The sequence below is a fragment of the Cornus florida genome, unplaced genomic scaffold (genome assembly GCF_030987335.1).
Source record: "Cornus florida cultivar Cherokee Brave unplaced genomic scaffold, ASM3098733v1 CherokeeBrave_3.0.0_Hap2_Chr08, whole genome shotgun sequence".
NCBI lineage: Eukaryota > Viridiplantae > Streptophyta > Magnoliopsida > Cornales > Cornaceae > Cornus > Cornus florida.
The window spans coordinates 14784056-14811920 of NW_026775578.1; positions in this window are offsets into that span (position 1 = coordinate 14784056).

Here is a 27865-nt window from a genome sequence, read left to right on the forward strand (position 1 = left end):
TGTGATTTATTTAACGACATTGTTAAATATAAATAGTGTTATTATCGTATTTAATGGTATCAAACATTACTGTTAAATTAAATAAGGCCATGGTTTTAGTCAGATAAATTATCCACGATATCTTATAGGATGTTTATACTGTTAATTGATATATAAACCATGATTATTATGCTGTGTGCATTTCAGGAAATAAATGAACTGTTTAATTATGTCGCATTTATATTATATGGATGTGTTGCCATATAGAACCATATGAGCTGGCTAATAAGTTTAGACTCATTTATACCTTATGCATTCGTTGCGATAGACAGATGTGTGGCTGTCGGGGTATGTGGTTTAATATTATTGGCATGTGTTGCCTAATTGACATACTCGGTATATTTATTAATATTATTGGCATGTGTTGCCTAAATTGACATTCTCGGTACATTTATTAATATCGTTGGCATGTGTTGCCTAATTTATATGCTCAGTATATTCATCAGTACTTTGCGAGGTGTTATCACTGTGTAGTTCGTTATAGTCTGTGTTGTCAGTACCGTACACCATGTATAATAGCTGATTTCCCGGGTAGGGAAAGGCGACACTTGACCACCTAGTGTGAGTCTAAGTGATCACCGTCTATTCTGGTTGAGGTCATGTTATACATCGGATAGTTCCCGTAGGATGTATACAGATATAGTACTCAACCGATTCATAATGATTAATTTATTTGATTCTCTGATTTGGGTCATAGTAGAGAGGACTTGCTCGTGGGGTTGACCCACCATTGTTGTTATTTCAGGATACGGTCAGTATCCGTTTCAAGGCTGAGGTTAGCAGTGTGGGACCATCATCCGAACTCATCTACTCTTACGATCCAGTGCAGGGTAGAAGTTTTATGTAATACTTCAGTTTCAGTTTTTATTTACTTTTGACGTTGAACTATCAGGGTTATATTTAGGGATCCCTGACGTAGGATTTCCAAGTTGTAATGAAGTACTACATTAAATAAAGGATGGATGGATGTTGTATTATTTAATGTTTCTTTCCTGTCTAAATTCTTTTATTTCCATCATTTTGTATTCCATGCTTGTATATTGCCAATTGTTTTTGATATCCCTCGTTTTTCGTGTATAAGCCTGATCAACTTATGCGTGGGAAATGTGGGGGTGTTACAGTAGGACTTAACTGATAAGTTAATCCTGACAAGTGCTTAAATGTTGCACATTTCAGCACCTAAGGTAGGGTATTTCAGTCTTTGCATCTATCTTAATTTCATGTTTTAGTCCTAATTTATGTTTATATGCATTTCAGGGCAATAAAGTTAAAATGAGCTAAGAACAGTCCATTAAAGCCTTTTTAGAGTCAAGGAAAGATATTCAGAAAAAATTCAGAAAATGACAAAAAGAGGTCATAGCCCATTGCTCGTATAGTGTGTTTATTTTTCGAAAGCGGTCAATTTCGGGCCTTTGATGATGTTCCCAAAGATGAAGAAGCAAATCAATTAGCCCGAGGCCAAAATGGAGCTAAATAAGGCTTAAAGGAAATATCTAACTCTGGGGGGATCGATCCCCCAGGACTTGGCAACATTACAGATTTTTTTTATTGTTTGGGCTTATTTTGTGAACTATTGGGCTTTAATAGAGTTGTTACTTAAGGCCTAGTGAGCCATTAGATTAGGGTTAATATTTATTTTATTTAGGTGAATATTATTAGAATTATTATTTTTTTTTTTCTGTACCATGATATCACGTTCTCTCTGGGAAAAAGGAAAAGGGAGGGGGTTGAAGAACTTTTTTACAGAGGCTTTGTCTACAATTGAAGGAAGAAGAAGAAGGAGCCAAAAGATGGAGATGGAGCTTGTTGACACCATGATCATCTTCTCCATGAGATAGTTATTCACTTAGGGCTTGGATGAGCCCTAAGTTCATGTAACCCTAACCTTTGTATTTCTTTTCTTGGGGAATTATTATGTTGTAATTAAATTATATGGCCTTGTGATTTCTTTATATATACATGCTTGATTTGATAAATTAGGGTTTGTATTGATGAATTCTTCCATTGAAATCTCCAATTGATTGTATGTCTATGTATGATTAATTAGGGATTTTATTCTTCATTAGATGATTAGAACTTTATTCTTTCATTAATTCTATATGTAATTTGCATGTCTATGTGTGATTGCTTTAGGATTATATTCTACGTTAAATACTTCTTGTAGTTGTGTTTAGTGATGGCCATAACATGATACTTATTTGATACATTTGTCAATTAATTTGATGGATAAAGGCTTAATCTTGATGGGTTGTTCTATAAATTAGCTTTCTTGTTATTAGTTAATTGTAGTTAAGTAGGCAATTTGTGCTTGATTATGTTAATCCATGCTTCTAATTATAATTAGTATTATTCTCTTGATTGATGTGTGCTCTTATTTAATACATTTGTGAATGTGTATGGTGGGTTATGACGTAGTCTTGAATGGGTTCTACACTTTAGTTTAATTGCCATTAGGTAGACAATTCATTCTTGATGTTGATAATCTATGCTTACAATTGTGATTTGTGATGATAATGTGACCACATCTATAATTACACTAATGAATTCCCCATTAATTAAAAGCATATGGTTAATTGCATGGGCTTAGTGGTGAATCCTAACCCTAAGACTCTCTTCATATCTCTTTAATTCTTAGTTTAATTTAATTTAATTTACTTGCATTGTCATTTCTATTTCTATGTTTTCGATTTAACTCTAGTTTAATCACTTCACCAAAAATCTTTCTCTCTTGTGCAATCTTATTAGCACTAAAATCAAGTTTAATCCCAACACGTGTTCAATCCCTTGGGTTCGATCCCTTCTCACTTCATACTATATAGTATAAGTGTCTAGCGGTTTATAAATGTAAACTATGATGCCCACTTGATACCATTTCCAAAACCAAAGTGTTGTGCATTATTTTGTGCACACGCTCAGGTCGCATCAAATCCGTCCCTAGAATGCTACCATCCCATACCGGTGCATTAAATCACATAATCCAACAATTGATGTAACGATTAAGGAAATACATCAAACAATCCAGAAATAACTATGATAATATGATATCAAGTTATCACAAAATAGGAATGACTTATTATTTATTTAAGCTTCATATATCATATGTCCTATACAAACTGAATCTTATACATATGATGATATTTTATTATACTGTCAAATAAGCATTCTCCATATCCAATTCATCTTACACATTTAATCTCAATTGCTAAAACATATTAAAGATTAAATCCATTCTTTTATTTAAAACATTCAAATAGTAAGCATTATTATGATTGAATCTATTTAAATTTATTTAAACCAAAACCTAGTTCCTATTTAATGTTTAGAAATCCTAGGTATGTTTCTACGTTCCATCATTCCACAGATATGAAAAATACATAATGTAAACATATAAAAATTCACACCGAAAATCAAATCAAAATCATACATTTATCAATTCATAACACAAGAATAGATATGAACCAATTTCATAAAACCTATATTTTAATCCAATTAAACATGCATAATTATTTAATTTTATGTGTTTAATAAATTCTGGAATTTCCTAGGCATGCATAGAAACACGAATCAAAGGGAAAGAGATAGAAGAAGAACTTGCCTTAAATTTTCGGATCGAAAATTAAACTTCTTCTTCCTTGATCTTCTCTCTACAGGGTTTTTGTTCCTCTTTCCTTCATTTTCCTCCTTCCCTCTCTAACTCTCACTCTCTAGAATATATCACGTGAATATTTCTAACCCCCTTTTACAACATATAACTATATATTTATAGGCTAAATAAAATAACCCTAACCCTTTTCTCAATCCAAGTCAACTTAAAAAATATATATATATATATATTAAAATATTAAAAAGGTAAGTAAAATATGTTACATATATAATTTATGTATAGCTTTATTAAATAAATAAATTATACATATCCCATTATTTATTATTGGATTATCCAATAATACTTAAGTTACCATAATATTATAAAGTAACTTAAAACATAACACGTATCAAATCTATGTATATTTTTATTATTAAATATAAAACATATACATCAGATTAAATATTACTACCCAAGTTACCATAAAAGTAATTAATAAATTACTTTCTCTTTTTTATATATTAAAAAGGTAAGTAAAATATGTTACGTATATAATTTATGTATATGTTTATTAAATAAATAAATTATACACATTCCATTATTTATTAATGGATTATCCAATAATACTTAAGTTATCATAACATTATAAAGTGACTTAAAACATAAAACGTATAAAATCTATGTATATTTTTATTATTTAAATATAAAACATATACATCAGATTAAATATTACTACCCAAGTTATCATAAAAGTAATTAATAAATTACTTTCCTTTTTGTATATGTATATAATATATATCTATATATATACATACACAACTATCCACCTCCTATCCAAGTAGTCCATGGGACCCAATTGGTTGGCCCATTACTACTAACCATAACCATAAAAGAAAAATAAAATAAAATAATAAAAGAAAAGAAAACATTTAATTTACAATTAATCAAAACACCATTTAAGTACATAATCTAATTAAACAATTAACATATAGACAAATACAAATAATACATAGACACATAATCAAATAATCTAGTAATACCTAATTCAATTAAATAATTAAAAATACAATTAAAACAAATAAATAAATACCGAGACTATCCTTTTAAAATTAGGGGTATTACAGGTGGTGCATTTGGAAGGAGAGGAATAGTAGTAGAATGTTCGAAGGGAAAGAATCGTCCACGGCAATTCTGAAACTTGACATCATACGCTCTCTTTTCAGTTATGTGAAGAGGAAGTCATGTTCTTCTTCCGAAGATTTAATTATTTTTTTAGCTTCTTTGGGATCTTAATCCCTAATTCCACTTTTGTATAAGGGATGCGTTCCCCTCTTGAACGCCTATTTTATTTCAATTATTACTTATAAAAATAAAAATTAAAATTAAGGGCATAGGCACGAAGCATATCCTTCATGATCTGATTAACCCTTTCGGTCTGCCCATCAGTCTGAGGATGATAAGCAGTGCTAAAATGTAATTCGGTATCCAAAACCTGTTGAAAACTCCCCCAAAATCCCAATACAAAACTCGAAGCCCTGTCTGATATAATAGACATCGGTATGCCATGCAGCTTCACAATCTCCGCAATGTAAAGCCTCACCAACTGTTCTGAAGTGAAGTCGGTGCGAATAGGCAAGAAATGAGCTGATAACAATGAGCCAAATGGAATTGTGGTTCTTGTTAGAATTGGGTAATCCTTCCACAAAATCCATAGAACTACTCTCCCATTTCCACTCCGATATAGGAAGTGGCTGCAAGGAACCAGGCGGTCTTTGATGATCAATCTTGACCATCTGATAGGTACTACACTTGGAGACAAAGATGGATATTTCCCTCTTCATACCTGCCTACCAAAACTGTCGTTTCATGTCGTGATACATCTTATCTCCACCTGGATGGATAGAGAACTCAGATTTGTGAACCTCCGTCATCACATTTTTCCTCAAATTATTACCAAAAGGTACTATTAGGCATCCTTTGTACCTCCATCTGCCCGAACAGAGTAAAATGGGACATCATCAGAAGCTAACTCCATAACTTTGTCGATGTATTGCTGATCCATAAGTTGTGCCTTCAGTACTTTGTGGATGATAGCAGGTGTAATTACTATGCATGCCACAAAAGCATCAGACAACTCATCTACAGTCTTCAAAGCATTCCATTCTGTAGCAAACATTGCAGAAAGTCTAGCATAGGGTCGGCTAACTGAGTACATCTGCCACTACATTCTCTTTCCCTTGGTGATATTGTATAGAGAAGTGGTAATCTTTCACAAACTCCAACCACCTATGCTGTCTCATATTCAGCTCATGCGCAAAGAGATACTGCAAACTCTTGTGGTCACTAAATAGTCTAAAGGACTCCCCCAATAGGTAATGCCTCCAAATGCGTAAGGCAAATACTACATCTACTAACTTTAAATCATGCGTCGGATAGTTAAGCTCATGAGGCTTAAGCTTACGAGACCCATAAGAAACCAGTCGCTCCTCTTGCATTAAAAAATACCCCAAACCCTGTAAAGAAGCATTTGTGTAGACAAGATACTCTATCCCACTCTGGGGAGTAGCTAGAACAGGTGCAGAAGTCAACTTGTTCTTCAATGTGTCAAACGCAGTCTGATAATGCTTCATCCCATACAAACGGTACACCCTTCTTAGTCAGATGGGTGAGTGGTCCTGCTATCTTCGAAAACCCCTGGATGAATATGCGATAATATCCTGCCAATCCCAGAAAGCTTCAAATCTTAGTGGGCGAGGTAGGCTATCCCCTCTCTAAAACAGCTGAGACCTTGGTTGTATCCACCACTATCCCCTTCTCTGATACCACGTGACCCAAAAACTTCATTTCTTGCCGCCAAAAGTCACACTTTTCAAACTTGGCATACAATTGGTGCTCACGAAGTGTTTACAACACTATGCAAAGATGTTTAGCATGGTCCTCCTCCGACTTAGAATAAACCAAAATATTATCGGTGAAAACAATGACGAATTGATCTAAGTAAGCCCTAAAGACTCTGTTTATCAAGTCTATAAAGACAGCTGGCGTATTAGTCAACCCAAAAGGCATGACCCGAAATTCATAAGATCCATATCTAGTGAGAAATGCTGTCTAAGGAACATTCTGCTCCCTAACTCGAAGCTAATGATAGCCAGATTGCAAATCAATCTTGGAGAAGTAATTAGCTCCCTTCAACTGATCAAATAAGTCGTCGATCCTAGGCAAATGATACTTGTTACGAATAGTAACCTTGTTTAACTCCTTATAATCTATACACAGACGAAGTGAGCCATCCTTCTTCTTCACAAACAACACTGGTGCTCCCCAAGGTGAGGTACTTCTATGAATGAAACCCTGGCTGAGAAGTTACTGAATTTGATCCTTTAGCTCCCGCATTTCCATCGGTGCCATCTTGTACGGTGTCCTGGCAATAGGTGTGGTGTCTGAAGCTAGGTCAATCACGAAATATATCTCTCAACTCGGTGGCAACCCTAGAATTTGTTGAAATACGTTCGAAAATTCCTGTACAATCGATATACTATCCAGTGCTATAATAATCTCCTCCTCAATATACAATAAATGAGTGCTCGATCCCTCGTTAGAACGTGGCATAGCAATTATATACATATCCTGACCCGGTATAGCAAACACAATAGACTTATTGTAACAATTAACCTGAGCATGGTAGTGAGATAACCAATTCATCCTAAGTATCACATCATAAAAATGAATGTCCAAGACCAATAGGTTGGCTAGAAATCTAAGTCTACCAATATCTAGTGTCACAGCCCATCACTCTCATGCAAAATAGAAGTAACACCTATAGGTGTACCAATGTTACGGGGTCAATCACATAACTGTGTAGTTATCCTAGATAAGGCAACAAATGTACTAGACACAAATGAATGTGTAGGACCCGTATCAAACAAAACACGCCCATATCTACCGTGTATAGGAAACATACCCTTGATAACATGACGAGTCTGAACATCTTGTGGCATGTTGTTATACACCCGTGGTGGCAGTGGCGCTAGTAAAGCTGGAAACACCTGTCCCTGAATGCGTGACACCTGTAGAGCAGGTAAGGGAAATGGCAGTCGCCACCCTTATTGCACATGATATCCCTGCAAAGCCCTGGGGCACTTCTTAGCTGTGTGCTTAAACTCTCCATAACTATAGCAAAAGCCTTTGAAAATGCCAAACTGTTTCTTCTGTTGTTTGAGGTGCCCTATTCTACTGCCTCTGAATAGATGCCCCATCTCTCTGAGCATCTAAACTATTTTTATGCTTCTTCCAAGGATTAGCCTGAACTACTAGTACTGGTATAGGAGCCTGTTGAACATGTGGCTAATTTTGAAGTGCAGCTGCTACGCCTGCTGCTATAGCCTGAGCAATGATGGCAGCCAGCTGAGGAGGATACTCTAAACCTTTGCCCTGATGTTGGTCCTGACCCTGAGACACCTAAGTCTGTTCTTCCTCCTCCTGAATTATAGGAACATGTTCCTCTTCCTTTTGAAACAAAGGCAATTGTTGCTCCTCTGCAACCCGCTGACGTCGTAGTAGATTCTGTTGCCTACGCATCGCTCTCCTTTGTTGCCCTATTCTCCTAACCTGCTCTCTTTCCCGTCTTCTTCTAGCGTTAACCATTTTGTTAAAATCAAAAGATAGACGTCAATACGTATCTAACGGACCATAAAAGAATACAATGAACCCTCTTAATCGTACACTCCTTTTCGTTTTCGACTCTTTTGCAAAAAATTTGAGAAAATAAAGTGAGCCTCATTTTTATGTGTAAGAAATAAGACCCATGTGTATCTCGAGTAGTCATCAACAATAACGAAAGCAAAGAATTTATTTCCAAGGCTAGCAGTTCTTTTAGGACCAAACAAATCCATGCGCAATAGTTCTAGTGGTCAGGAGGTGGTGATGTCCTTTTTACTTTTAAGGGACGTCTTGATTTGCTTCCCTAATTGACAAGAGTTACATGTTCGATCTTTTATGAACTTAGTCTTTGGGAGACCTTTAACTAAGTCTTTGGTAGATAATCTAGAGATTTGGTCCATGCTAGCGTGTCCTAATCGTCTATACCACAACCAACTGCTCTCAGTAGATGATGAGATAAAACATTTAACATCTTAAGCATGCAATTCACATAGAAATAGAGTATATAGGTTACCATTTATATTTGTAGTAAAAATCGGTTTGCCATTAAGCTCGATTATGCATTTATTTGATTGAAATACTACATTATATCCTTTGTCACATAATTGACTGATGTTGAACAAATTATGCTTTAAACCATCAAGCAGAACATTATCAATAGATAAGGAAGAAGATATACCTATGGTTCCCGTTCTGAGTACCTTACCTTTGGAGTTATCTCCAAATGTGACATTTCCTCCATTGTGTGGCTTTAGTTAGAGAAATTTGGATTTCTCTCTGGTCATATGTCTTGAGCACCCACTATCTAGGAACCACTAGTCGCTTGAGGATGATAACCTCAGGCATATAGCAAAATAGAGCTCAAGTAACTTGTTTTGGTACCCATTTATGTCTGGGTCCAACTTGGTTAGATACATGTGTTCCTTTAACCACCCAAATTTGTTTAGTTATGGGTTGTGCAGCAGGATAGTTACAACTTCTATGACCATAATGTTTGTGATGGTTGTGTCTTGAATTATGTGGTAGGGATGAGGAACTCTTAGTGAAGGTTTTGTAAAATGTTCCCCCCCCCCCCCCCCCCTTTTTTTTTTTTTTTCTTCAGTAGACAGGCATCCTTATCATAAGAGCCGAAACCTAAACCTTCTTTAGAAAATGTATCTCGCTTTTTGCCAAGTGTAATTCCTAAATTCTCTCTACCTTTGGTGAATTTTGCCAAAATGTCAACTTGATCTTCAATGGTTCTTTTTAGACATTCATTTTCTAAGATTAGGTCAAGAGACGATATTTCTGTTAAAAGGGAACATTCATTTTCCTCCTTGAGGGAGACAAGTTATCTTTCAATCTTTGACAGTTTGAGAGAGAGGATGAAAGTTTCTCTTTTAAGAGATGCACTCTTTAGCATTGATTTCCTTAATTCGTCATGTAGGTCTTTAAAAACATCTTTCAAGTCATTATATGATTCTACTATTATTATCATATGACGGAAGAGAATTTGAATAAGATTCAGAATTAGAGGATACCTCATCATCAAAAGCCATAAGATAGAGATTTGCAATCTTTGTTTCGTCATCACCTTCAGAGGCATCAAATTCATCATCGTCCCATTTAGCTTGCATGGCTACCTTCTTTTTCCTATTCTCTTGGAAGATTTTGTACTTTGCACAGTTGGATTTGTAATGTCTAGGCTTTCCACAGTGAAAGCATGTAGGATTCTCCCTTCTGTTTTGTCCATTTAAGGATTCACCTTTTCTCATTGGATTTCTTCGTTTAAGTTTTCGTGTTTGAAGTATTCTTTTAAAGGCTTGAGTAATGAGAGCAATATCCTCATCTTCTTTCTCGATAGATTCATCCATGTCGTCATAGTTGGCAGCTTGAAGAGCCAAACCCTTCTTTTGATTTGATTCGCCCTTTCTGCTTTTTAGTGTTATTTCCCAGGTGAGGAGGGATCCAAGAAGTTCATCTATCCCAAGCGTGTTGAGATTATGTGTTTCTTTAATTGCAACAGCCTTAGCATCCCATTTGGTAGGTAGACTTGCTGAGAATTTTCCTTGCAATATCACAGAGAGAGATATTTCTACCAAGATGCTTTAAATTGTTAATAATGTCGGTGAATCGAATAAACATATCACTAATAGATTCAAATTTGTTCATAAGAAAAAGTTCATATTGATGCATGAGTAGATCAATTCTAGATTCACAGACTTCAGAGGTGCCTTCATAGGTAATCTCTAACTTATCCCAAATTTCTTTGGCATTGTTACATGTTGAAACTCTATTATATTCAGAGGGGCTAAGGGCACAATTTAAGTTTACCTTTGCCCTTGCGTTAATGGAGATAAGCTTGTAATTAGTGTCATTCCATTCACTCAACTCTTTTGGCTTATTGACTTTGTCTACTTCTTTCATAGGAATACAAGGACCATTAATTATAACATGCCAAATTTGATAATCTATAGCTTGAAGAAAATCCCTCATTCTATTTTTCTAATAACTATAGTTGATTCCATCAAACTAAGGAGGTCGGTGGTACCGTTAACATTAGCAATTATCGATTCTCTATGATGGTTAGATCTTTATGCTAGAGATTAGGCTCTGATACCAATTGTTACCCGGTATATGACTCCCGTGCCTTGTTGGGTGGGGTGGGGGTTTGGGATTTGAATAGAGTATTAACAGAACGATATCAATTAATCAGGTTTATCTTATTTAAGCTTAACTATTAATAACCTTTGAATGCACAAAAATAGATATTGAAAAACAATTAATATTAATTAAGATGCAAAGTAAAGAAAGAGAGAAGCAAACTCATAACACCAAGATTTAGCGAGGTTTGGAAACTCTTACTCCTCGGCTCAGATCCCTCCTGAGACTTCCCAAAACCCAATATGGCTTCTCTTTAAGGGTGGAGAGCAAACCGGTACAAGAAGCATATTGCTTCTGAATCTTCTTGCTAAGAGAACAAACCTCTCTCTTAGACTTTTTTGGGGTTACGCCAACCTGTACAACAATATTTGAAGGACACAATTGAAGAACAAAGAAACTCTCTGAATTTGATACGCAAATCAAAGCTCACACTCCTATTGTAGATTTAGAATATAGTGAAAGGTTTAAAGCTCAAATGATATGAATGAGACAATGATCAATGCAAGTTTCTTTGTGATCACAAGGTTTTTCTCTCTAAGTGTAAGAAGTATATTATAATCAAAACCTTGATGTGTCTATATAGAGGTTCATATGGCATTAGATAGGATTTAAAAGCCTTGCCAAGAATACCGTTACAAGCAAAAGAAATCTGACTTTTTACCCATCTGATCGATCACATGAGTCATCTGTGTGATGACTTGGTCTCGAGTGATCGGACACATGCTTTATCTGTTTGGGCAGTTGGAGCATCTGATTGGTTAGATAATGGAATAGATCGGTAGGATTAGATCCTATTTCCCCGCACTTTCTAAGTTTTGAATCATGTTATCAGTTACATCAATGATCTGATCGATCACTTGGTTGAATCACAAACTTTCAAGTTCATTGGATTCTTCATCCTATCGATGGAGTGATCTGATCGATCACATCCTTTCATCTGATCGGTTACATTAATGAAGTGATCGGTTACATGCTGTCTCAGAATTTTGAAACTTCACTGTTTTGGCATCGTATCGATACTCTGAGGTGATCTGATCAATCACTTGGATCAATCTGATCGGTCACATGACTGAAGTGATCGGTTACATTAGACACCATATTTTTTCATTTGATTCATTTATCTGATCAGTTACTTTAGCCATCTGATTGGTTAGTTTGAGTAAGATTACTTAGTTTGCATGAAGTATGAAATGATGCAAGATGAATGGCAGTTTGAGCTTTAAACCAAAGGCTATAAACTATCTTGCCTTGCATATAATCTACTCTCACCATTCTATACTATCCCTGCTGATGATATATACGCTCTCCTTTGTGCTTTCCATTCCTTGGTGTTTCCATGCCTTGTTCTTAATGATGATCCTGTTTTGCTGCATCTCAATATAGATATGTTAAATGCACTTTTCATCTTTGTTTGTAATCATTAAAATAGTAAGAGGTGTAAATTGAAGGCATTTGTGCCAACAAAACTGTTAGAGATGTGGAAACGGTGAACACCATGCTACTAAACACATCGGCAGCCCAACAAGGCAAAGGATGATGCTACCGAACACACCGACAGCCCAACAAGGTAAAGGACAATGCTACCGAACACACCGACAACCTAAACAAGGCACAAATAGCATCGAGAGACCCTTAGCACATGTCAAATGCTAAGAGGATACCCCCAAATATGGGTTCTTAACCTGGGAGGAGAGCCTCCTTATACCGGATCGATTCATCTGAGAGATGAAAAAGATATGAAACAAAGCTGGAAATACTGGAACAACGCTAGGAAAAAGGCCGTGCAATATTCTCTTGGGTGAAAACAGAGAGCTCCAACAAAACAGAAACCTTAAACAACGCAAAACAGAAAGCTCCAACAAAATCAAACGACGAAAGAGAAATTTAAAAAATGACACCTTGAGATAGCGTGGTGGCTGAACCCTAGACCGCCGCCGGAGATGGCAAAGCCGGAGATGAGGCTTATGCTGCCATCTCCGGCAGTGGCTCTGATACCAAATTGAATTATATGATAGGTGGATCTGATACCAAAAAGTAACTTGGTAAAATTGGCGTTCTCAATTTGAGAGCCTGACTATCAATCATTATATATAAGAGGAAAATTACAAATATTGAAAGTGAATAAAAATAATATGAGAATAAAAATCAAATCCCTAAATAAAAGCTTTAACATTAGCCCATAATGAAGACCCAATAAATCTGCCACAATTATCGAGTTAACTTATAAACATGATTTCCAACTGTTTTGGACCCCCCCATAAAATAAAAAAATAAAAAAAAAAGGAACCTTTTTATGTACATTTATGTGTTTTCAGCTAAAAAAACCAAAACAGATCTTTCGAATTCTTCCCCAAACGAGTCCTTATTTTAGGTTTTTATTTGGTATTAGTGTTTGATTAGGTTTTTATTTCATTGCTATATATGTAGGGCTTGGTACATTGAGTTGGACACTGTTTGATGATTATTAATTAATGAGCATATTGATATGGTGATTTTCTCCCTCTATATTCATTCCCTCTCCTATCTTTCTTCTCCTCTTCTCCTCTTTTCTTCTGGTTCTACATCAATTTGATATTAGAGCATTCCCAGAAGCAGAACATTTCTTGCCCTACTCTGGCAACATTATAATTTTTTTTTTTTTTTTTTTTTTTTTTCAAGGCCGGGGACCAAAAAGTCATCCCATATGTTGATATTCAGACCATATCCAACAACCAACCCATCTAGGTCCCACAATAATTTGTTGGGTGGACCATATGCTTCTCCACGCCCTGCTTAGATGAAGATCAAAACATGTGTGGCTTTATTGAATACAATCTCTTTCAGCCGCTAGCTGGCAGCGTCTCTATATTTGTGGATCATTGGTTTTATGGGTTGTGATTTAGGAAATGCCCTTTTTTATTTATTTATTTATTTTTCATTTTCTTTTTGTTAATATCAGCAAGAGATTTGACTCTCGCCCTCCAAAATTTTAGTCTCTTGCTCATTTTATGTTCACTTTTACTGTTTTAGGGTCCAAGAAGGAAGATACTTTCGGCATTAAATTCTAAACTTGGACGCGGCTTCAGTAAGGTTATCATTTCTGTTGAGCCTTCAGAAGATTGATAGCATCTTTTTGGAGTCATTTGATGTTCAACTTTGGTAATGTCTGCCCATCCCTCTCCATTGTCTTTTCTAGTATATTGATTTTATGTTTATTGATAAATGAATTTGTATTCTGCCATTTTGGGAGGAGGGGGAAGGATGTGTTTAAAGTTAATAGTATAACCGTATTCAGTGCCTCAACTGATGCCAAAGGGTTTCTTTTGACATTTAGGTTAACATTTTTTCAAAATTGAAACTCATTTTCAAGAATTTCATCACCTCAAGGTTTCCGAACTTGTATGAGACACCTCTGTTGATGGAAAAGGAAAAAAATATATATATGTGGGAGAAGGGAAAAGGAACGAAGAGGACTCTCTTTATTGAATAGTGAGAACTTGTTCTTTCGATGATTGTTCTTCTTTATTGTGACGATGTCAGGCTCATATAATAAGTACTTGAAGAAGAAAAATTAATTAAATTGATCAGAATGTAACCAATAATTGGAAAAATTCAAACTTCTAAACTAAGAATCCTTTTCTCACCCTCCTAATCTATCGTCCCTCACAATGTTGAGTTTGTCATCCAGGTAGAAATCTGTGTCTCCATACACGCACGCGTACATATATAGGTTTCTATCGCGCTCTCTCTCTATTAATGTATATACGGTATACCATAAGGATTTGTAAATGAAATAATTTTACCTTATTCCTTTATTAATTAATAATTGTTCTAAATCAGTTGTTATAATAACAGAATGTAATTCAAAAGAAACCAATTACAATCAGATTATGAATGAAAGTTAAAAAAGAGAAACTGAGAAAACCCAATTGCCAAAAAAAAAAAAAACCTCTGAATTAATCTTTCTTTGTCGTCTCAAAACCATTCATTGCTTGACCGTATTGGCAAATTCCATTGCTGAGATTTGATTTGGCTAATCTTATCATCATCAATCGGTTAAGATCTATCAAGCTTCACCAAATTTATCAGGAGGTCTAGCTTGAGTATTGATGAAAAAGGACCCTTGAAAAATTCTGTTGGTCTTGTTACAAAACCATGCCGCTTACCATGAGAGGCTAATTTTTATTTCCAAGAAAAGTTTTTGATACATATTTTTTCTAATTGATCGATAACTTTTTCCTGCAGACTTTCAAGCATAACACTCATTAAGATAAAAATAGAGTTTGAAAGAGTTGTTTTTTCCCAAAATTTCTATTAAGTCTATCCGTTGAAACAAAGATAGAGAAGTAGTATTTGAAAGCTTAACAATTTTTTGAAGCTTAACAATTTTTTGCACAAATTTTTTTCCGAGAACTATTTCCGGTCTAAGAGCTCATCATTTACAAAATTGTGCTCTAGAATCATTTACAATGACATAAATGTATGGCTTATCAAGCTCCATCGAATTTCTAGGCTTATTGGTTTATTGTCTCACAAGACTCAACTAATTTTTTTTTTTTTTTTCTTTCTTAGTTGGTACTCACGCACACATGCCTCCATGGAAACTTGAACCCCTGACTTCCCTTTAAAAAGTAGGGATCTGATACCGCAAGGCCACTGGGCCTGTTGGTCACCAAACTCACTATTCTCTATGTTTAAGATCTAATTTATCAAACATTTTCATATTTTGTTATTGAGTTGATTGTTAGGTGAGAATTAATCAAATTTTAAAGAAATTCATGTAAAATAAAGAATATTAATTTAAAATTTTACTTTCTAAGGCGTTGGAACTCATTGTGTTTCTTCTTGCATCTTGTTCATTTGCATACTTTGGATTATTTGACTAATGTATTTTTGTGTTGTTATTTTGTAGGTTCACGGTGTCATATTCTAAATTTTTAAATTTCTAAATCGGGCCAAAATTATGGCTTGTGAGGACAGGAAATTCTATGAAAAGAGAAAATATGGAGAAGTAGAAGGTATGGTAGAGAGGCAAAGAAATTTTGTAGATGCTTTTGTTCTTGTATTTTTTTCATTTTATTTTAATTTGTACTGTGATGCGAATGTTCTTCAGAAGATTTAATAGAAATTTTTTTACTTCAAATGGAAATTATACTCTATATGTAGTAGGAACTTTTATTGTGAAAATAATATTCTTGCCGGTATGCAAATTTTTTTTTTTTTTTTTTTTTCATCATATTGAATTTCATCATGTATTTTTTTAAGCTTTTGGTTTATTTAAGAAGCAAAAAAATAAAAGTTTTGTATTGACGAAGGTAATTGTAATGTCCTGAGAGATTAAAGAATGAAATGCCACTCTACTGTCACTTTCAGTATCCAAGTTATAACCTCTTTCTTCTTTTATTATTATTATTATTATTATTTTGAAGTTAAAGCAAACACACCTATTATTCATAATTGTCTCATTTGGAACTCTCAGTCTCCCATTTGGAAGGAGAGATTATATCTTTGAACTTAAGGTTATTTGGCGACCAAATCAAATATTAAAACAACAAAAATGATCAAAAAAACATTTATAACAAAAAATTTCGTCGAAATAGAAAATCCTATTACAATAGTGTTTCTTCTCCGCGCACAAAGGTAGAAACACCAACATCAATTTGAGAAGAAAATTATTTGAAAGGTTTCTTTTTCTCCAATGCGAGAATACTGATCTACCATGTTATCAATCTCCATGTTTCTTTCGTTGCAGTCTTTAAATGTAGCCAACAATTTGCAATTACAATAAACATCTTTACAGCCATAACATAGCCCTGAGTTAGAAGATGATATCATTAACCTTCAAAAGACAATATGCAGACACAACGGTTGCTATAGAGAATCTAAAGAGCCATTTAGATTAACAAGATGCAAGAAGCAACAGAAAACACATTCGAGATGTTAGGAAGCAAATTTTTTTCAATTTCTTTCTCTTTAAAAGTTTCTTTGACATTTTGATTAGGGCTAATTACATGGATCTCCCATGGTACGTCATAACGATAGGGACCTCTCCTATGGTTTCAGAAATTACTCGGACCTCCCTAAAAAATGAAACTAACCTACACAAAACTCCCTCATTGTGACGGACCGTCAAATGCACTAACGGACCTATCTAATCGACTAAAATGCCCTCGCATTGCTATGACAAATTATTGAAATACCCATTTAGCTTTGACGTCAGTGTGTCAGTTATTCAGCTATACATTTGCCTTAGTTTCGGAGGGAAACTATAGTCATCAATTGCATTTGCTTCCATGACAGACATCTCGTTTCATATTCCTAACCAAAATGAAATCCAAAGTTAGGGTTTCCTAACATACTGAGAGAGAGAGAGTGTGTGTGTGTGTGTATTGAGAGAGAAAGAGTATATGTTTGGTTATCTAAAGTTAGGGTTTCTTAATTAACTAAAGATCGCATCAACGAACGGCTTTTCCTCCCAAAGTTAGGATTGTACGGTTTCTGCAAGATCAAATCGAGGAGTTAGGTTTCTGCGACATCGCATCAAAACAATCAGAACTCCAAGTTAATTTTTAGGCAACATCGAAGTGCTCTGGATTATGAGTAAGTGTAAATTTCTAGAATATCAATTTTTTTTTTTTTTTTTTTTTGCAAAATCGATTTCTGATAATGTTTGTTTGTATTTAGTTTAGGATTGTTGTTTTAATCAATGTAATGACTCAAACCTGAAGGTCCAAATTGTTAACTAGGTCCTAACTTAGTCCACAACTATGTAAGGGCAAAATAGTCATTATGCTCCTTACTATGTAATAAATGTCATAACAATGTCCTACTCATTGTTTCCGACCACATCAAATCAAAAAGGGTGGTAATCTTAACTTCGGGTTAGCTTCGGACCCTAAGATTAACAAGAGTAAAACGGCCATTTCAAGTCAGAATTATGGGATGAGACCCATACCATTTGAAAGTTTGAAATGAGAGAGATATGATTAAATGAAGTTCGGCTTGAAGATATAAGAGAAAGAGAAAAATCTGGTTAAGGCATTGAGCTATGTCCGGACGGATGTGAGCAATTTGAAGAGGAATTGATGAGTCCACCAATGACTAATTCAATAGAGCACAACATGACTTATGAGGACTTTCCTTATTTTGATAATGATTTAATTCTGACCATTGATACTTTTGAGAGTGATGAGATGTTGACCACTGTAGAGGAAAAGGAGGGAAAACTTGAAGAAAACCTTCCTTCTATTCTCTCTAAGGACCCTCTTAAGGAGTGCCTTTTGAAAATGTATGAAAGATGTGGTTTTGACTTTGAAAACTCCATAAATGAAGTGAATTCTCTAATAGACTCCGTAGCTATCTTGGAAGGTGAGGAGATGGTTATTTTTGAGAAAGAGAAGAGGAATGAAAAGAGAGTGTTTCTTGATATTCTAAAATGAGTCTTTGAAAGACATTGCTTTGCCAATTCACAAAGAAAGTGATTCTTTGAATACACTTCAAGAGCATAAAAATGATGCAAGGGCAACCATTATTGATTTTGTTTTCAAGACCGTGGATGAAAGGAACAAAATCATCTCTTTCATTTCTTTTCAAGTTATTCTTTTGGAGGATGATTTCATTGTTGTAAGTGAGGCATTAAATGAGAAAATGGACAAAAGGATCAATAAGGATGTTTCATATTCAGTTTTTAATTCTTTTGATTAGTGAGTTGACCTAACGCCTTGCTAGAGATGTTAAACACTAGTTTTCGTAGAGTTTTCGACTCTACTTCTTCCCCATTTCTTTTTCTTTTTATTCTTGTGTCATCTAGATAGTTTCATTGACGATCCATTGCAATTCATGACAAATTTCATGCATTTTGGGGTTTTGAAAAAATTCTGCCTTAGAAAATTTTCCAAAAAATTTTAGCATTTTGATTCTGCCTAGGCCCTTTCAATCGATCGAAACCCCCTTTTGATCGATCGAAGTCTGTAGGCCCCCATTTTGCCTTGAAAACAGCTCTCGGGATCTCGAATTTTCGATCAATCATCGGAATTTTTGATTGATCGAACACTGTTCATAAAAATAAAAAATAAAAAAACCTTACATTCTTTATTTTTCTTGCATTTTTATTTTTATTTTTTTTTATTTTTTCCTTACTTACCTTTTATTTTGTCGTTGTACATGCTTTGTATATTGAAAAAAAAGAAGAAGTGAGGACTTCTTATCAAAGGTGAGTAGTGGAAAATGATTAGATGGAGGTTATTTTGATTTGTAACCTAGTTGATGTGAGCTTGTAAGTCCTTAGGGGTGTCTCTACACCTAATGCCCTAAAGCCGTTCGATTTGGGAGTCATTGACCTAACGCTCGCCTTATGAATCTTCTAGAAAGCTTAAGAGATCACTAAATTGCACCATGCTTCCATCTTTGATCCCATTGAAAAAAGAAGAAGAAGAAGAAGAAGAAGAAGAAGAAGAAGTGCACCTAGTTAAATAAATCTTAATAAAATGTTCATTATTTGTCTTGATGATCGGTACTAGATTTGTATGCTAGCTTGTGGCTAGTTGTGACCATTTCATTAGTTGGCTAAAATAGCAACATATTTGATGTCGGTTTACTTAAAAATGATTCTAGAGTTGTTTTGATTTGCATGATCATCTTTCTTGATGTGTGGAGGACTATATTTGTTTGCTTGTTGTTTAAATTTTGGAGAATTTCTTAGAGATGGTTGAAAAATTGCATACTTGAGGTAGTTTTCTCCCAATACTTGTTTGGAATGTTGGTGCCTCTTTAGTGAGAAAGAGTTTAATGTTTGTTGGTATTATTTCTGGAAACCCTCACGAGACTTCACTCATCCACTAGAGGTAACCTAGGGGTTTAAAAGGCTTGTTGCATACGCCAAATGTAATCGTGTTCCCTACGAAAGTAACATTATGCTTTTATTGCTTTCTAGTTTATAGTTGTTTATTTCCTTTTTTTCTTTGCAATTCATTGCTAGGGACTAGCAATATTTAAGTTTGGGGGTGTGATGAGTGCTCAAATGTGATACATTTTAGCACTTAAGTTAGGGTATTTTAGTCCATTCATCTATCTTATTTTTCCGTTTTAGTTCTAAGTTGTGTTTTTTTCTATTTCAAGTTAACAAAGTTCAAACAGGCTAAAAAAAGCCTATTAGCTCCTTTTTGGACTCAAGAAGAAAATCCGAAAAAAGTCAAAAAAACTGCACTGGACAGTCTTTGATTGATCGAAGAAGTTCCCGATCGATCGACAATATCTTCGATGTCGATCGATCGAAATAAAGGCGGTACCAGCTTAGCGATCCAGATAAGGCCAAGAAGATATTTTTCATGCCACGTCAGCTTTGATCGATCGAAGTAAGCTTCAATGCATCGAAGCTATTTTCGATCGATCAAGAATGACGTTGGTAGCGAGCTGTTTTATTCCCCCGTTGGCCCGAACTTTACGTACCACATGGTTGCGAGATTGCACCAATTAGAAGGCCATTTTCTGACTTGTTCACTACTTCATGGGACTTGTATATAAATTAAATTGAACCATTTGTTAGGGGTTCACTTCTTAGCTTTTGGGATATTTTTTATTTTACATTGTAAGTCTTATATATTCATTAGTTTTCTCTCTTTAGAAAGTGAGAGATTAGGGTTAGAAGAAAAGAAAAGAGTGGCGGCACCAAGAACACATCTCAAGATTTACACACACACTCTCTCTAGAATTCAACAAAGAAGAAGAGGAAGAAGATGGAGCCATGTTTGGGGATTGCCCTTGAGGGTTTCAAGATCATACCTACCTCTTGCATGATGGCTAGACTTCTTCTTGGGGCTTAGATGAGCCCCAAGTTTGTAAATCTAAACCTTTCTTTTTAACTTTTTGGGGAATTTATTTTGTGATTAATGCTATAACCTTGTGCATAAAATGAATCTTGGGTTCTCCTTTGATTTCTATGGTTTAATTATTCCTATTGATTCTTTATATGATTACATGTTGTCTTATGTGTGATTATTTGGGAATTGATCTCTACACTAGTTTTTCTATTTTAATTGCATGTCTATGTGTGGTTGATTGAGAATCTAGTGATAGCTATCGATGGTTTTTATTGGATGGGATTGTCAATTAATTTGATGAATTATGCTTAGGCTTGATAGGTTGTGCTACACACATTAGTTTATTTGTTGTTAGGTAGACAATCTATACTTGAATTTGATATTCCATGGCATATTATTGTAAATTCCATGATTCTCTAGATTACTGTGTGCTACAATTGTTTCTAATTTGATGGGTCATGCTTAAAATTGATGGGTTGTGCTACATTTAGTTTATTTGTTGGTTAGGTAAACAATTCACGCTTGAATTTGATGGTCCATGCTTAATATTGCAATTGGTAGTCACATCTAGATTACAAGAATGTTTTTCCTAATTAGTTAAAAGTGTGTGGTTTGGTGAACGAGTTTGGTGGCGATTCCTATGTCCCAATACCTCACTTTTCATTTCTTAAATCCCTATCTTAACTTAGTTTTATTTTAATTGCATTTTAATTAATTGAATTTTAGTGTAATCAAACAATCAACCCTCCTTTGCAATCATTTGATACATTAGAGTCGAAGTATCCAACAGGTATAATATCTTTAGACGATCCATTCTCACTCATACTACATAGTATAAGTGTTAAGCGGTTTAAAAATTTTAAGTATGATGCCCACTTAACACTAATTTCTAAACTCAAAGTATTGCGCATTATTTTGTGCACACGCTTGGGTCGCATCAACACCCTAGGTTAGATACAATCAAAATATATCTAATGCAATTCTAGAATATCAGTTTATATGCATACAATGTATATCAACAACAAAGAAAACAAGAAACCATAACAAGTGTATAAACATAGTACAATCCCTACCTCACTAGAGGATTGTTCCTCTAGAATCCAAGGCAAACAAAATATATTTAAAGGTATTCTAGATCAAGAAGAAAGGAAGATTTGATCGTCAAAGTGGGAGATCAAATTCCTCAAACAAGGGGGTCGAATTCCAGAAATGACAAATAGGGTTTCAGGATTCTGATGAGCGCTGAATATTGCATATTTGAGCCTCTAAATACGTATATGTTAAGACCTACAGTAGTACTTCTATCCAGTTTTAAACTGATTTATGTTTATTTCATGTTTTTAGGTACTTTCCCAAAAGAATGGTTAAAACTAAGCTTTTATGCTGCTGACATTGAAGACTTCAGGGTCATTGCTGGTCATTTGAAGTAAGCTGAGAGTTAAAATGGTGATTTTGGAGAAGTTCAAGTGTCAGGGCTCGAGCCTATATTCTTAAGGCTCGATCTAGAGTTCAATTGAAGCAAGAATTTCCTAAGGTTGAATGGTTGACCATAGTACGAGATTCGTGGTGAAGTCAATCCTTAAGACTTTTTCTCTCTTGATCTTTTCTTTGTTTTAATTTAGTTTTTATTTAATTTTATGTTCGTTACAAATAACCAAATCAATCAACTTTTCACATTGAGTCAAAATTATATTAATTGGATGCTTGAATAAACTACGACAGTCTCTGTGGATCGACACCCTTAATATAGCCCTATTCTGCAAAGATTCATGCTATTGCGAGTGGTTATAATTGAACTCATATCAATTTTTGGCGCCGTTGCCAGGGACTATGTAACAGTTTATTAAGTTGAAAATTAGCTTTATTTTGATTCTTAGTTTTAGGATTTTCTGATATCTCACCTTATTTCTTTTTTTTTTTCAAGTGTAGGAATCTTGTGGCAAAGGCAAAGACACTTACGGGATAGAAGCTTTAGTTTTTAAACCTTTTATGAGTTCTTGTTGTTTTCTTTAACTTGGAATTTTTGTTTTTGTTACTATTGGTGTAATTTGATATAGTGCATATTAGGTCGTCGTTCTCAATCAGAACCAATAATATTGTATGACTCTAAAATAAAGAAAACTCTTAGTCAACTTAGAAAACTTAAAAAGGATTCGAATTTGATAGGAAGTTCATCTATTGATAACATAGTTGATAATATTAATGCACGGGGAAATGGAGAACGAGTGCCAGTGATAAGTGTCGAATATTGCATATTTAAGCGCCCTTATTTGCATTAGTTAAGTCCATTAGTTGGTTCTATTGTGTAGGTTACCTTCATTTGCATGTTTATATATATTTTCAGGTTTGTTTCCCAAAAAGGAATAAAAATGATGTTTTGGTGAGTTCTTGAAGATCAAAGCATGCTGGGCTGGGGATCTACAGTTTTGCCAAGCTAATATGTGCCATTGAACTCATGACACTCTCTGCAAAGTGCTAAAAAGAAGGATAGCGTCATCGGGCCAAGCCAAAGTAAATTCAAGAAAGAGAAATGAGCCTTGGTGGTACAATGGCGGGGCCCCACCATGTACTGTAGGCACCCGCCAGTTGCCAACAGCAGCCCCAAATGTCCCATTACTAGCGCGTGGATGCCAGCCTTGACACCTCGCGGGCACCAGCCAAGCTGCAGACAGCAGGTCATGGGTTGCATTGTTTCACCCAATGTTGTCCCCTTGATTAAAGGGGTGGCTCTGCACTACTCTAGGGATTTCTAGCCACGAGATTAATTGAGTTTGGTAGGATTTTTGGCCTATTTGTGTGGCTTGAATCATTGTAAATCATTATCAAACATTGTAAGGATTTCTAGAAAGAGAAATATTATGTTCTTAAGGGCTTGGGTTGTATGTGGCTGTTAGGGGCAAAAATGGAAGGGCTGATCATCTCAACCTCTTCCTCCCTTGTTTCTATGGATAACTAACTCCCTTTTTAGGGAGGTGCTGAAGCCCTTCTTTGTAAGCATGCTCTAGTTTTTTTTAAATTGGGGAATGAAGTATGTATATGATCTTTTCATATTCTAGAGACTTACACAAGTTATAAGAGTTCTTCAATTCAATAAATGATTGTGTTAGATGTATTATCCTGTCTTAGATTGTATTTTCTCATGATTATATGGCTTACATCTTCACAGTGATAATGGAGATGAGAGTGTGAAATGGTTTTAATGGCATGTTGTATGGAAAGTTTGATAGTCCATATCTTAGGGCCTCCCTTTGATGGATTATTCTTGGTTTTTGACTTCATGTTCTATTATCATGTTATTGAGGAGTTTGATAGTCTCTAGCTTAGTGAGCATGTCATAGCTACACCCTAGTTTAGGTAGTTCGAGAATGTAAAACTTTGATGGATTATACTTAATCCTTGATTCTATGAACTTCTTGAAGATAATGTAGCAATCTTGTATTACTATATATTATGGTCATATACTTAAGTTGTTCCCCAAGTTAATTGTAAGCAAGCATGTTTATATAGTTGGTGGTGAATTCACTTCCCTAGCCCTCTTTACATAAGTTCCTCTCATCTTAGATTCCTTTCATTTACAGTTTTATGCAAATTTCATTTCCTAGTTCTAAGTGACAAACAAACCAAACCTTTTACACCTCTTCCCACAAACAAAGTGATTTTAAAACCTTAGTTGCCATAAACTTGCAATCCTTGTGGTTCGATTTACCCTTATGATAGCCCTATTTTACAGTGATTTGTGCTATTGTAAGGTTGATTATTATTGGTAAACATATTTATTGACCACCAATTTTTGCGCCGTTGCCAGGGATTGAAAACGGTTTTGTTCCTAAGGTTTAAAGATTACCTTCTGTTTGATTGTGAATAATTTGTTTTGTGTGTGTGTGTGTGTGTGTGTGTATGTGTATATATATATTTTGGTGTTTTGTGTGTTTTTGTGTGATCCTAGGAACTCAAAACTCGCTAAAAAGAAACTGAAAATCTGAAATCTTAAGGCCTCCAGGTAAGTGTTTGATGTTCTAGTTTTACATTCCTTTTTTTGTTGTATATATTTTATGTGAATTTATCTTAATGTATCTAAGCAAGTGGCTGAGTTAGTCCTAGATGGAGTGTACTTATCTTCTAACTCAATTTTACACACCACATGAGTTTTGTGCATTTTGCTCTAGTCATACACATCATACAAGAGATTGTCCTCCACTGGGACAATTTTCAGATTTTTATCTAGAACAACCAAATGTAAATTTCTTTGAATCGGGTAATGATCCATACTTTAATGGTTATGACTCAGATTGGAGAGATCATCAAAACTTCTTGTGGCATAACATGGGAAATTCAACCCTACGATCTCATGGGCAACATTTTCAACCCAATGATCATTATTTCCAGTCTTTTTCTCTTTTTCCATCGTCTCAATTAGATGAGTTAATTGCTGCCAACAAACAACTGATGGAGTCTTCCAATAAGCAAATGCTGGATGACATTGTTAGCATGCAATCCTCCACCTATTCTCATTCTCAAACTAGCGTTGAGCTTGATGACCAAATAACCCAAATTCAACAAATGGTTAATGCTCTAAATTATGAAAAGGAAGAAGAATTTCCAATTGAACTTTTGACCAATCTAAAAGAAAATTCAATGAATGATGAGATTACTCCAAGTAACTTTCATCATGAGAATGATCAAATGGTTATCACATGTGAAAATGAAGAAATAGTGGTGGAAGATCAAATTATTGCCACACAAAAAAATGAAGAATTTGTGGTTCAAAATGAGGAAAATAATGATGAAGAGATTGTCTCGCTTGAAAATCCAAAACAGCCACTAAATAATCATTTGCTTGATACACCTCCTTCAATGGAGGATCCTCTAAAAGCTTGCTTGGTTCATTGCAATTGTGAGGATTTTGATGTTAACAAATCCATTTGGGAGGTAAATTCCTTGCTTGATATTCCTTCACTAATTTACTCACCTTATTGGGAAGCATCAAATGTATCTCTCTCTTGGGAGCTTGCATCTCATCCCATACTGTCACTAGAGTACCCTAAAAATGTTGAGCCCGAATCACCGGATAAGTGTGAGGAGGATGTTGAAAGTTTGAAGGATAATTTTTCGGGCATTCCCGTCTAAATATGATCTTTCACAAACCTTTGCTAGATGTGCCCTCACTTGATCCACCTTCCCATAATCCAAATCAGCCCCATAATCCAAAGTTCTTCATTGAGGATGACGAGTGGGTTGAGGTCTTTCTTTTACCTCTTTTCATTTTTTTTCTTCAAACTCTTTTTTTTTTTCGCTTCTAAAAGAACTTTTTTATTTGGGGAAGAGAGACTTGGTGTAGGGTAAAACCTACTTTGAGATTCGTAGTTAGATTTTATTTTATTTCATTTTAATTTTTAGATGTTTTGATTTTCTATTTTGGTTTTGAATACGTTAAATTTAGCACTCTTGAGAAGCAATTATTTCAATTTCAAAGCTTCCATCTTCCAAAAATTGCCTTAGCCAAATTTTTCAGAATTTAGCTAAGTATAGCCAAAATGTGAACTTTTCTGGAACTGTCTCAAATTGCGTTCTAAAAGTCACTTTAGGCTTGCTTAGTCATTTTAAAGTCTCGGTACTATTTTCAAAAAATTTTAAGGTCATTTCGGCAATTTTCTCGAAAAATCCAAAAATCACGGGAAATTCGGACCTCAAAAATAGCACTTTTGTAAATGAGCTCCGATTCCCATTCCGAGGGTTATACAAGTTGTCTAGGGTCTATAGGAGCTTAAGTTTCTAATTGGACAATTTTTGGACCCCAGCCGGCCTCCGTTTTGCTAAAATGAAATTCCAGTCCCTGGTAGATTTGGCGGGTGCCCGCCAATTCTTGCTGGGGCCCGCTAAGTGCCAATGGGCACCCTTAGCTGCATGCAAGGCTTGCCCCACGCCATGCCTTGGCATCCCGCGGGGGCCCGCCATTCGATGCGGGCACCCGCCAACCTTTAACATTTCATTAAAACCATCCATTTTAAAACCCATTTCACCCTATTGTATTTCCCTCTCTTCTTCTACACCTCACCCAAACCCTCCATTCCTAATTCCATCTCTTCTCTCATTTAGCTAGCTCCATTATCTTCCCATTGTCGAATCTCCATCACCTTTCCACAACCTTCCTTTCCACTTCACTCATGGCATTCTTTTGGCTGCTCATAGGCTCTTAGTTTGGACTCCAATTGGGGGTAGGTTTGTCTAGTTTTTCACTTCTTTGTGTTTCCTTTCATGTTGTCTTATCTTTATTTGTTTGAATTCCATCAGAAGTGTCTAGTTAGAAGGATTTTGGTGTGAAATTTTGGGTGGTGTTGTGTGTGATGAATGGGAGAATGGGCTGAATGTTATGGAATTGTTGATTTATGGTATTATGAGAATTATTGCAGGAATTTGAACACAAATTTTTGGGTTTTCAAGAACCATTCATTGTTTTTGTCTCTAATTTTTGCAGAGTGCACACCACCTGTTCTACAAAATTCCTGAACCAACTCCATCTCTCTAAATGTGCCACTTTTGGCATTATTTTATTATTCGTTTTAAACTTGTGGTTGAATTTATTTATTTTTTATTTTTATTTTATATATTTTTTTATATTTTTTTTATGTGTGCAGATTTTTGTTTTGTGTGGAAATCTTTCAATAAAATTCATGTTTGTGTTATTAATTTTATTTTAGTTTTTCTTAAGAGACCTGTGCTTTTACATGGGTATATTAGTTGTGTTTTGACAGGTCTTCATGTCCAAGTTTGAGGGAAGCATTTGCGCATTCATATAGATGACAACCTTTGCCTTCGTCACTCCACTTAGTATTATTGTTCTCTTACCCTCTTTGCTCTTATTTTGATTTACTTGTTTTCACACATTGAGGGCAATGTGACATTCAAGTTTGGGGATATATTTTGGTATGCATTTTTGTTTGCATGTGCTAACTTGTTCATGTAAATTGATAAAATAATTTTTTTTGAAGCATTGATGTTGTAATCTTGGAACTTGTTGGAGATTGAAGCATGTGTAGAATACTTTGTGTATAGAGGCAAATGATAGTTTTAAAATAAGAAAAATTTGAAATGATCATATGGATTCAAACTGGTTTGTATAAATGCTTCAATTAGATTTTCGTTG